We start from the raw sequence: 13,078 nt of genomic DNA, 5'->3' as shown, positions 1-13,078 counted from the left end.
TGAAAGTGGCAAATGAAATCTGGAGTATGGTAAGGGACTACAGCTTTATGTGTAAAGGAGGAGCTCGAGAGTTTCTGGTATCCACGAGCTGTAAAAGGCGGCATAGTTGGATCTGAGGATGAGATCCAAACCCAATCATTGAGGAATGAATGAAAATGGACATCAAGATATATATTTTTGCTTTATCTGTTCATCTGTGATGGGACTCCTCCCTGGTGAAATGAAGAAAGGGTTTATCAACAGCACCTCTCAACAGGTTATCTCCTTCTTGGAAGCTCCAGGACTTGGAGGCCCTCTGTCCTATGCTGGCATAGTCCATAATGTCATCCAATTCAATAAGACAGCAAATCCAGATACTGAATGTTCTAGTTTGATGAAAACAGAGAGCAAACACACCTCTAGCAAGTAAAAAAAAAATAAAGATGTGATACATTATTTAAACGGATATATAAATACACACTTACCTGATTTATAGAAAACGTCTGCTGTTGGACAAAAGGGATTTTTTAATCATACAGGACTGGCAGAAGAGTAGCTCTAACCTACAAATGGGAAGCTCGGCTCCGACTCGGCCACTCTAAAAGCTTGAGAGCTAGTTCCACCGGCTCGAGGCTCCCCTATATCCCACAATGCTAGGCAGTAACTCCTCAGATCTCGTTTGTAAGCTAGGCCCAGCTAGAAAAATTCCAAAATATGGTAAAGGGTAACCCACCTCTATAGGCTGACTGTGAGGTGTCCTAAACCTAACAGAGGGGGAAAAAAAAAAATTATATGTATATATATATATATATATATATATATATATATATATATATATATATATATATATGTGTGTGGTAAAACGTGGGAGAAAGGATAGAAAGGTCACAAAACAACCTCCTCTAGGTCTGTCCAGGCTAGGGGGAAGGAGGGTGGGACGCAAGAAAGAAGGCGAGAAGAAGACAACTAACATGGAACGTTATGGTAGGTACATAACTTCTAAATGTTAAGTTGTCTATCTCGCCTTCATTCTTGCTGGATGGGACCGCGTCCCTAGCACCTTGTCCCGGGTGGCCTATCGGAACAGACTCTTGAGTACAGTGGAACCAAAGTTGGCTCGGTCCCTAGAGGCTAAGTCCAACTTATAATGAGAAATGAAAGTATGGGGAGAAGCCCAAGTAGCTGCAGAACAAATCGAATCAATAGGCAGTCTGTCTTGGAAAGCTATAGAAGTGGCTAAAGCTCTAGTTGAATGAGCCCTGGGTTTGGTTGGCAACTGTTGATGTCTGATCTCATACACAAAGGTAATCAACGAAGTAAGCCATCTAGAAAGAGATACCTTAGAAACTGGAAGGCCCACTCTACCTTCTGCATAGGAAACAAACACTTGATCAGACTTCCTGAATTGTTTGGTCCTATCTAAATAGTACCTAAGTTGCTGATGAACGTCTAACCAATGTAATTTTTGTTCTGATCTGTTCGAATAGTTAGGAAAGAACACAGGAAGATCAATGGTTTGATTCAAATTTGCCGGTGAAGCTACCTTAGGCAAAAAGGACGGGTTAGTACGTAAGGACACCCTATCCTTATGAAACAAAAGATAAGGGGGTCGACTACACAGAGCACGGAATTCAGAGACTCTTCTGGCTGAAGTAATAGCTACCAAAAAGAGTGTTTTCCAAGATAGTAACTTCATTGAGCATGAAGCCGCAGGTTCAAAGGGGGAAAGAATTAAGGAAGCCAGAACCAAGTTGAGATCCCACTGAGGAGGAGGAGGAACATTCTGAGTGACGGGATTAGCCATCGACTGTTGAGTCTGGCTCCGAAGCATTTGGGCCAGTGCCTCGGACTTAAGAAGTCGACTCACCACCCTCTGAAGGTCATGATCTGACAGTCTCGACGACCTAGAGGAGTGAGATCTATGGCTCCGTTCAGACAACAATGGCGACGCTGGAGCCGAATGAACGGAGCCGATAGATGGTGACCTTGACCTCTTTCTGGACGTCGGTTCAGATAACTTTATCGGAACCGACTCAGCAATGTCTACCTCGGCTCCAGCCGGAGCCGAGGAAATAGTAGAAATATGTGTCCAAGAATCATCGGCTCCAGCCGGAGCTGACGTTCGAACAGACTTTGAAGCCCCAGGGGACGACTCAGATACTGGAGCCGACGGTCTGGTAGGCTTGGAGGGTTTCACCGAAGATTGATTCGGGGGACCATCAGGCTTCAATAAGCCCCTTAAAATCAGCTTATTTTTTTTGCTCCTGCAGGACTCTAGGGCTGAAACCATGGCAAACAGCACATGAGTCCTGCAGGTGCAATGGTCCCAGGCAGTATGCACAAGAAGTGTGACCGTCTGTCAGAGACATCTTCTGACAGCACGAGTCACACTTCTTAAAGCCTGAGACCTTTGATTCTTTAGACATCTCTAAAGAAGAAAGTGTAATCACACACTCACACACACACACCGATTACACTTATTGAAAAATTAAATTAAACTAATAAATCTAATAAGTAAAACAAATAATTTAGAAAATAAATCCCTACAGAAAAACACAATCACTCCAACTACTAGGAAGGGAGGGACGGGGCCTAAAAGCCCAAGGGAAGAACTCTTGTGAGTTTTTGGAAAAGAAGGGGAGAATTCGGAAGGGGATGGTAGGAAACTACCTAATTTAGAAAATAATAAAGAAAAATTGACTTAAAAGGGGGTCTATCTAAGTTAAAACTTAGTCTTAGCAACTAACCTGATGAGCCGGTTGAAGAGCACCTCGATTGCTATAGCGGCAAACGAGATCTGAGGAGTTACCGCCTAGCATTGTGGGATATAGGGGAGCCTCGAGCCGGTGGAACTAGCTCTCGAGCTTTTAGAGTGGCAGTCGGGCGAGGTTGGCTCGAACCCATCCAGCAAGAATGAAGGCGAGATAGACAACTTAACATCAGAAGTTATGTACTTATCATAACGTTCATGTTTGTAGTCCATCTCGCCCTTCATTCTTACACTTGAGACCGGAGCCGAACCTCGGTTCTGACTTGGCCATACTCTAGCTCAAAAACTTCTGGTTGGCTTGTGGCTAGGAGGTATCCCATCACGCATCACTAACATACCCCAGATCCTGTTTGCTGCAAGGAGAAACATACAGAGACAAAAAACAAACCAAATTGAAAGGACTAACAAAAGGCAGTAGGCACTCTACCCCCCAGGTCCTCAAGGAGGGGGCAGGAGGGTGGGTTTGTAAAAATGAAGGGGGAGATGGACTAAAAACATCGAACGTTATGGTAAGTACATAACGTCTTTATGTTCTGTAGTCCTATCTCGCCTTCATTCTTACACTTCGGACAGCGTCCCTAGCACCTTCATCTTGGGTGGCTCATTGGAAAATGCTCCTGAGTACTGTGGAACCAAAGTAAGACCTGTTCCTAGAAGCCATATCCAATTTGCAATAAGTAATGAATGTATGAGAAGCCCACGTTGCTGCAACACAAATGCTGTCTATTGGAATTTTAGCCTGAAAAGCTACTGAGGTAGACACAGACCTGGTAGAAAAAGAAGTTATGTACCTACCATAACGTTCCATGTTAGTTGTCTCCTCTCGCCTTCTTTCTTGCTGGTTGGCTTCGGAGCCGATCCTCGGCTCCGACTCGGCCATCTTCTAAAGCTCGAGAGTTGCATACTGACTCGAGGCCTCCCTATATCCCATGATGCCTGGCGCTAGATACCCAGATCTCGTTTGGTAAGACTAACAGCAGACAAAATAATCAAGGAATCCTATCCTATCATACACAAGCCCTACTCTAGAGACTACCAGGTAGAGTGGGATAGCCAGAGAAGGCTCAGCCAGTGCAAATCCATAGAGAACAACTTCTCGGTCTAGTAGGATAGGGGGATGGAGGGTGGGACGCAAGAAAGAAGGTGAGAGGAGACAACTAACATAGAATGTTATGGTAGGTACATAACTTCTTTATGTTAAGTTGTCTATCTCGTCTTCATTCTTTCTGGTTGGGACAGCGTCCCTAGCACCTAATATCCTGGGTGGCTCAATGGAACAGACTCTTCAGAACAGTGGAACCAAAATCAGCTCTGCTTCTGGAAACCACGTCCAACTTATAATGCGAGATGAAAGTATGAGGGTTTGCTCACGTGGCCGCTGCACAAATAGATTCCATGGGCAACCTAGCCTGAAAAGCAACAGAAGTGGCTAATGCTCTGGTGGAGTGACCTTTTGGTTTAACAGGCAATTGTTTATTCCTTAGCTGATAGATAAAGGTGATGATAGAAGTCAGCCACCTAGATAAAGTTACTTTTGATACTGGTAGACATAGTTTGCCCTCTGCATAAGAGAGGAAAAGCTGATCCGATTTTCTGAAGTCCTTAGTTCTATGCAAATAAAAGCGCAGTTGCCTGTGAACATCTAACTGATGCAACTTATATTCCCCCCTGTTGGAATGGTTGGGAAAAAATACAGGAAGGTCAATGGACTGATTCGAGTTATTCTCAGAAGAGACCTTAGGAAGGAAGGAAGGATTAGTCCTAAGAGCAACCCTGTCCTTGTGGAACACTAGGTATGGGGGACGGATACAAAGAGCCTGCAGTTCCGAAACTCTTCTGGCTGAAGTAATTGCTACCAGAAAAAGTGTTTTCCAAGATAAAACCTTCAAAGAACAAGAAGCTGCAGGTTCGAAGGGGGGCAAAATTAGAGAAGCTAGAATCAAATTCAGATCCCACTGGGGTGGAGGATTTCTCACTGGGGGCCTGAGCAGAGTGGTTCCTTTGAGGAAGGCCTTACAAAGCTTATGAGACATTATATTACTTTCTGAAAGGCCAATGTGAAAAATTGAAATTACAGTTAACTGCACTCTAATTGTAGCGGAAGCGGACCCGGCATGAAAGAGCTCCGCAAGAAATTTCAGGATGTGGTGAACAGGGGCTGAAAAGGGGTCTATACTCCTAGCCTCTGCCCAGGAAGAAAAACGTTTCCACTTACTAGCGTAAGTTTTTCTAGTGGTAGACTTGTGCGATGATAAAATTATTTCATGCACCGATTGGGAGATATCAGGAAGCCTGGCTAGGGTTGGAAGTGGAGCAACCAAGCCGTGAGCTTGAGAGATTGTAGGGAATGATGCAGCTCGCCCGACTGATGGATCAGAAGGTCTGGAACTGGGTCCAGAGTTCAAGGCTGCTCGAGAAGACAATGATGCAGGAATGGAAACCATATTTGTCGAGGCCAGTACGGGGCAATGAGAATCATTTTGCAACCCAATACGGTGGCTTTTTGTATCAGCTTGGGAATTAGGGGAAAAGGAGGGAAAGCATACAGCAGTCCCTGAGGCCAATCATGGACTAGAGCGTCTCTGGGGGAATGCCCTGGATGTGGAAGGAGAGAGAAGAAGTTGCTGCACTTGCTGTTGAAGGGGGTGGCAAAAAGGTTGCAGCAAGGTTGCCCCCATTTGCGGAAGATTTGGTCCGCTATTACCTGATTCAGAGACCACTCATGAGGCATGAGAACAGCTCAGCTCAGCCTGTCCGCTATGACGTTGGATCTCCCAGGGATATGTGTTGCGGTCAGAAACCATTGGGAAGAGATCGCCCACTGCCAGAGTCTGAGTGCTTCTCGACACAGGGGGTAGGACCTGGTTCCGCCCTGCTTGTTGATGTACCACACGACTAACATATTGTCCATTCAAATTGCAATGGTCCCGGTAGGAAGAGAGTCCTAAAAAGCTTGCAATGCTAAAAGCACGGCCCTCATCTCCAAGACGTTTATGTGCAGATAGTACGCTTGAGGTTGCCAGGTGTCCTGGACTGTTCTGCCCTGATAATGCCTCCCCCCCACCCGAACAGGGAGGCGTCCGTGGTCACAGTAGCAACTGGAGGGGGAAGTACAAATGGTCTGCCCAGGGGCACTGACGAGGAGACCATCCACCACTCAAGGTGCTTTTTGCATGCTTCTGTGATGATAATCATGTGAGACATGGGAAGCTGCTGGAAGGACCATTGGGTGAAAAGAAGCCACTGGAGGATCCTCATGTGAAAACGGACCAGAGGGACGAGTATGATTGCTGCTGCCATGAGACCCAGGGTTTGGAGGATGAACCTGGCTTGAATTCTCTTGCATCCTAACAAGACCTGGACATGCCGGTGAATGACTAACACCCTGTCTGGTGGAAGGCTGGCTGACCTGTCTTTTGTATTTAAGTTTGCGCCTATAAAGGTGATAGACTGAAAAGGCGACAAAGCAGATCTTTCGAAATTTATAGTGATACCTAGTCAGGAGCACGCCTGGATAGTGTAGTCTCTGGCTCGTAGAAGGTGATGCCTGGTGGTAGCAGTGAGGAGCCAGTCGTCTAGATACGGAAACACCTGGAATCCTTGCCATCTCAGGTGAGCGGTAACCACTGCCATACATTTGGTGAATACCCTGGGGGCTGTGGTGAGACCAAAGGGCAGAGCTCTGAACTGATAATGGCTGGCTCCCAGCCGGAAGTGCAGGAATCTTCTGGAGTGCCTGTCCATTTTGATGTGGCAGTAAGCATCCTGAAGATCAATGGAGCACATCCAATTGTCCTGACCCAGGAAGGGTAAAATCGACTGTAGCGTGACCATCCGAAACTTCGTTCTTTGTACAGACCTGTTCAGTCTGCTGAGATCCAAAATGGGTTTCCAGTACCCTGTCTTTTTTGGTACCAAAAAGAACCTTGAGTAAATTCCAGATCCTTGCTGGTCTGCTGGGACTTGCTGGATGGACCTTTTTCTTAGCAGTTTTGAAACTTCCTGAACTGCTTGATCCCTTAGATTGGGTGGAACATCTGGAAGGGACCTGTTTGACAAGAATGGAGCGCGGACAAAGGGAATTCTGTAGCCTCCGGATATAACAGACTGTACTCATTTGTCTTGTGTTATGTCTTGCCAGGCTCTTGGGTACAGCGATAATCTTCCCCCGACTGCCTCCAGAGGTGGGCAGCCAGGCAACCCTTCAGGAATGCTGGAAGGGCTTGTCAGAGAAAGATTCTCTGCTGCCCTGGTTTTGCGGACCCCCTCTGCCATGAGGGCGGCGTCTGTTATTGTTCCCTCCTCTGCCCCTGGAGGGAAACTCACCACTTGTGTCCAGCAAGGCTCCCTGGGATTTCCGGAACCACATCTCTCCACTCTTCTGACCCTTGGGATATGGTCTGGAAGGAGTAGAAAAACAAACTCCTACAGCAGACAGAGTCTTGCCTTCCTGCTCACACCTGATACGGGTGTCCTTCACCTGTGATCCAAAGAGAGAGGAACCATCAAAGGGGGTGTTGGTGAAAGACGCTCTGAAAGGTTCTGCAAAGTTAAAAAGCCGCATCCAAGCGTGTCTCCTTAGAGCGACACCTGTGCCTGCGGCTCTACTCGCACCACTGGCTGCATAAGAAATGAGCCTCATGGAGGAGTTCACCACTGAATTAGGAGTCGCCAGCTGGGAGGCAACCTTGGCCTGGGCTCCCTCAGCTGATGGATCTTGGAGGGTATCTACAAGCTCTTTAAGGAGATCCCTCTGTAGATGGGTAAAGTGGCACAAGTAATTCAGAAACTTCATGGAAAACGTTGCTGAAGAAAACATCCGCTTCCCATATCTGTCCATCGTCCTAGACTCCTTATTAGGGGGATGGACAGATGAAGAAGTTTCAGCCAACTCCATTTTTGTGGCCGACGCTACCACCATGGCATCAATGGGGACACCTTTGGTCAAACATTGCGTGTCCTGTGGTGCAGTAATGAATTTAGCAGGTCTTCTGGGGGTCGGTTCCACTGTGTCTGGAGCTGACCACGCCTTCCGAGCCACCACAGACATCAGTGGGTCGAAAGGCGGAGACACCCAGGAGGTGGAAGGTCAGATCCAAACGCGTCCAGGAATACCGACTCATCCTTGGAAGGGTTTAGGGCAGTCCAGTTCCCCCTCTGCCTAAGCATCTCAAGGATGTCTGAGAAGGAGACATCTTCAGAGGGGGATCTTGGGGACCCTTTGGAATCCTCTAAGTCATTATCTGATGTGACAGACTCAAGGGAGTCAACATGCTTCCTCTTGCATTTCCTCTTACGAGGTGGCTCCTCTGAATGATCAGGGGAGGCCTCGGAAAAGGAAGATACACCCAAAGGGGTGTCCTGGGGCGCTGCATCCCCATGCTTGGGGTATGCAGAGGCAAAGGCTGACGCAGGCACCATAGGGGGAGGAGCCGATGGGGTTGATCGGTGGAATGAATCAGGGGCCAGTACACTCCTCATCACCTCGAAGGCGTCCCTATCCGAATGCAGAGAGGGGTCCGGTTTGGAAGAAATCAGAATCCCTGTCCGCACCGAGGGGGATGGCTCTGAGGCTGATGTGGGAGTCAAGCTCACCTGAGGGGGAGAGCGGGGTCGGACAAGGGTCCGATGCCACTCGCCCCCTCGGAGCCGACAAGGGAGTCCAGGCGCCCAAATCCCTCCAGGGAAAGAACCATGGAAGGGATCGGTGCCGATGACGGAACCGAAGGAGAAGGTATTGGAGCCGACGGTTCCACGACTCGAACACCAACGAACTCCGTCTCCGAGCTCAAAGGGTAAGTCGGAGGAGGAATATCTGCAGATGTGTACGGAGCCGACACCTGATGAGGGGGGGGGGGCTGGACAGCATTTTAGCTAGGGCCTGCGATTTCAACAGTCTACAGACCACTCTTTCCAAGTCATGGTCCGAAAGTCTTGAGGACCGAGAAGAGTGGGATGAGCGATGACTACACTCCGAATGGAGCAGAGGTGATCTCGGAGCCGAGCATATCGACTCCAGAGAAGGAGACCTAGACCTTTTTCAACTCTCAGACGGCTCCAAAGAATTGTCGGAGCCGACTTGGAGGAAGGAGCATTGGTTCCAGCCGGAGCCGAGATGGAAGGTACAGGTTCACCCAACGACGGCTCCAAACTGGGATCCGAAGGTTTAGGTGGCCTGGAAGATTTCACAGGCTGAGCCTTAGCCGGTGAATCTTGAGGATTAAGTAAACCCCTGAGGATCAACTTATTTTTGTGCTCCTGCAGGACTCTTGGACTGAATGCATGGCAAATCGAGCAAGAGTCCTGCAGGTGCACGGCGCCCAGACAATAAACACAAGAAGTGTGACCATCTGTCAGAGAAGTCTTCAGACAACATGAGTCACAATTCTTGAATCCGGACGGCTTAGGATCCTTGGACATCCTGAAAGAAAAAAACAAGGAAAAACACACATACACTACAGTTACCAGAACCAAAACTACACTACTACAACCAACAAATAGAAGTTATGTCCTTACCATAACGTTCCATGTGGAGTGTTCATCTCGCCTTTGTTCTTACACATGGGTTCGGAGCCGATCCTCGGCTCCGTGTCGGCCGCTTGCAAGCTCTGCATCGAGAAGAAGCTTGAGACAACCTAATACCCACAATCCCCCTCTGCCTTTACCTCAGATCTAGTTTGCAAGCAAACCAGCAGTCAGAGAGAGAACACATTCATGCCAAAACTCACATAGACACAAAAATACTTCTATCTATCTATATATATATATATATATATATATATATATATATATATATATATATATATATATATATATATACATGTATATCATATATACAACAACTGCAATGCAGAAGCAGAATAACCCAGACCAGGCACCAAAAATAACGTTCTTCCTGAGGGTGGGAGGGTGGGAATGTAAGAACAAAGGCGAGATGAACACTCCACATGGAACGTTATGGTAAGGACATAACTGCTATATGTGAGAGTGTTCTATCTCGCCGTTTGTTCTTACACATGGGTAGCGTCCCTAGCTCCCTGTTCCTGAGGAACTCACGGGAGGACGTTCTTGAGCACAGTGGAACCAAAGGTTGCCCTGTCCCTAGAAACCTTGTCTACCTTGTAATGAGAAATGAATGTATGTGGTTTAGACCAAGTAGCAGCCGCACAAATAGCGTCTAATGGTAGGCGAGCTGCATGAGCCAGGGATGTAGACACTGATCTTGTAGAATGTCCTTTGGGTTTGACAGATAAAGCTTGATTTGAAGAATCATAAACATAGATAATACAATCAGTTAACCATTTAGAAAGAGTTCCTTTAGTAACCGCTACACCTTTCCTGCTATCAGCAAAGGCTACAAAAAGTTGATCAGATTTTCTGTGATCTTTTGTTCTATCCAAATAAAATCTAAGTTGTCTGTGGACATCCAACTTGTGTAACATATACTCCATTTTATTGGAGTGATTCTTGAAAAAGGTGGGTAATTCAATGGATTGATTAATATTATTAATAGAGCAAACTTTGGGAAGAAAGGATGAATTAGTGCGAAGAGATACTCTGTCAGAGTGAAAGATTAAATAAGGGTGTTTAACGGAGAGAGCCTGAAGCTCAGATACTCGCCTAGCGGATGTAATGGCTACCAAGAAGAGGGTCTTCCACGACAAATACTTCAATGGACAAGATGAGGCTGGTTCAAAAGGGGGTAACATCAATTTAGATAATAAGAGGTTTAGACTCCAAGGGGATGTAGGAGATCTAACTGGTGGTCTAATATGAAAAGACCCTTTTAAAATGTGGCCTTACAAAGCCTGTGGGCCATAACAGGAGCCCCACATTCTTCCACATGAAAGTTGGAGATGGCAGCCAATTGCACTCTTAAAGTGGCAGGAGAAGCACCTTGGTGGAACAATTCTGTCAAAAACTCCAAGATTTTGTTTAAAGGAGCTATGACAGGGTCCAATTGCTGTGTATTTGCCCAGAACACAAAGCGCTTCCATTTACTAGTGTAGGTCTTAGTAGTGGAAGCTTTATGAGAAGCCACTAGTATATTCTGAACTGCAGGTGAAAGAAGATCAGACCTGGCTAAGTAGGGAATCGGAGCAGCCAAGCTGCTAGATGGAGGGACAAGAGCGAGGGGTGGGGAGCCCCTGACGAGTGAGTCAGTAGATCTGGCTCTGGGTCCAGGATCCAGGGTCCCCGAAAGCGGTGTGTCAGAAGAAAAGGGAACCAAATTTGACGAGCCCAGAATGGGGCAATGAGGATGATCGTCCTTTGCAGGTTGTTGGCTTTCTGCAGAAACTTGGCAGCCAGGGGAAAAGGAGGAAAAGCATACAGGAGGCCCGGGGGCCAATCGTGAACTAGTGCGTCCCTGGGGACTTCCCCTGGAGGGGGTAATAGGGCAAAATAGCTCCTGCATTTGGCGTTCATTGGAGACGCAAACAGATCGCAGGAAGGCTGGCCCCACTTGCGAAAGATCTTATTCGCAACTGACTGTTTTAGGGACCACTCGTGTGGCAACAGAATTGCTCTGCTCAGCCTGTCGGCTATGACGTTGGATGACCCCGGGATGTGCGTTGCTATCAAAAAGCGACCCGTGGACTCCGCCCATTGCCAAATTCTCATGGCCTCTCTGCATAGCTGATAGGACTTGGTTCCCCCCTGCTTGTTTATGTACCAGACTACAGACATGTTGTCCGTCTGAACTGCAATAGTCCCTAGAGGAAGAAGGGGAGCAAAGTGCTGCAACGCTAGAAACACTGCCCTCAACAACAGAACATTGATGTGCAGATTGTACTCTAAATTGGTCCATTCGCCTTGGACTGTCTGTCCCTGAAAGATGCCCCCCCACCCTATCAGGGAAGCGTCCGTGGTCACCGTAGCTGTCGGCGTGGGTAGCACAAATGGTCTTCCTCTGGAAAGGTTGCAAGTCTGAAGCCACCAGACTAGGTGCGACTTGCATGTGTTTGTGATCAGAATTTCGTGTGTCAGAGGTAGATGTTGGAAAGACCATTGTGCAAACAGTAGCCATTGTAGAACTCTCATGTGCAGTCTTCCCAATGGTATCGCAATGAGAGAAGCTGCCATGAGGCCCAAAACCTTTAGTACCAGTTTTGCTGGGGATTTTCTGGATGACAGAAGAAGAGATATGTGTGTTTGAAGTGAAGCTATCCTTTCTGGAGGAAGCCTTAGTATTAACTGATGCGTATCTAATTCCGCTCCTATGAATAAGATACGCTGTGATGGCTGTAGTAAGGATTTTTCGAAATTTACGGAGATTCCGAGGTGAAAACAAAGTTGTAGAGTGTAATCTCTGGCCTGTATCAGTTGACGCCGGGTGGTGGCAGAAAGGAGCCAGTCGTCCAGATACGGAAACACCTGGAATCCTAGGCATTTCAGATGAGACGCTACCACTGCCATGCATTTGGTGAAAACCCTGGGGGCTGAGGTCAGACCAAAGGGCAGGGCTCGAAACTGATAGTGACTGGCTCCCAGCCGGAAGCGCAAATGATCTCTGGACGCCCTGGCCATTTTGATGTGGTAGTATGCGTCCTTCAGATCTATTGAGCACATCCAGTCGTCCTTCTGTAAGAATGGAAGGATCGATTGAAGCGTGACCATTGAACTTTTCTTTCTTGACGAAGGTGTTGAGGTTGCTTAGGTCCAGAATCGGCCTCCAGTCCCCTGTCTTCTTTGGAACTAAAAAGAACCTTGAGTAAGTTCCGAATCCTATTTGGTCCGCTGGGACTGGTTGGATGACTCTTTTTCTAGCAGCTTTGAAATTTCTATAGCTGCTGGATCTCGCAGATGGGGCGGCACATCTGGGAGTCTTGTCTTTGGAATGGGGTGGATAGGAATGGTATTCTGTAACCTCTGGTAACAACGCTTTTTACCCAGTTGTCTGTAGTAATGTTTCGCCAGGCCTGAGGGTATAAAGCTAAGCGAGCCCCGACTGCCTCCAGAGCAGGACAGTCGGGCCTCCTCCCAGGAGTGCTGGAAAGGTTTTCCAGGGGGTGTATCTGTCACCTTGGTTTTGCGGACCGCCTCTGCTGCCAGGGCGGCGTCTTCCACCTCTGCCCCTCCTCTGCCTCTAGAGGGGCATCACCCTGTGTGCCTGGGAAAGACCCTTGGGGTTTTCGAAACCACATTTTTCCACCGCGTTGCCCTTTGGGGTACGGTCTGGATGGGGTGGAAAAACGGACTCCGACAGCAGACAGAGTCTTTCCCTCCTGTTCACACCGGGTAAGGGTCTCCTTTACTTTTGGGCCAAAGAGAGTGGCACCATCAAATGGGGCATTAGTAAAGGAAGACTTGAAGGCTTCCGCAAATGAA

The sequence above is a fragment of the Protopterus annectens genome, chromosome 8.part0 (genome assembly GCF_019279795.1).
Source record: "Protopterus annectens isolate FY-2018-M chromosome 8.part0, PAN1.0, whole genome shotgun sequence".
Taxonomy (NCBI): Eukaryota; Metazoa; Chordata; order Ceratodontiformes; family Protopteridae; genus Protopterus; species Protopterus annectens.
This window is presented reverse-complemented; position numbering follows the sequence as displayed.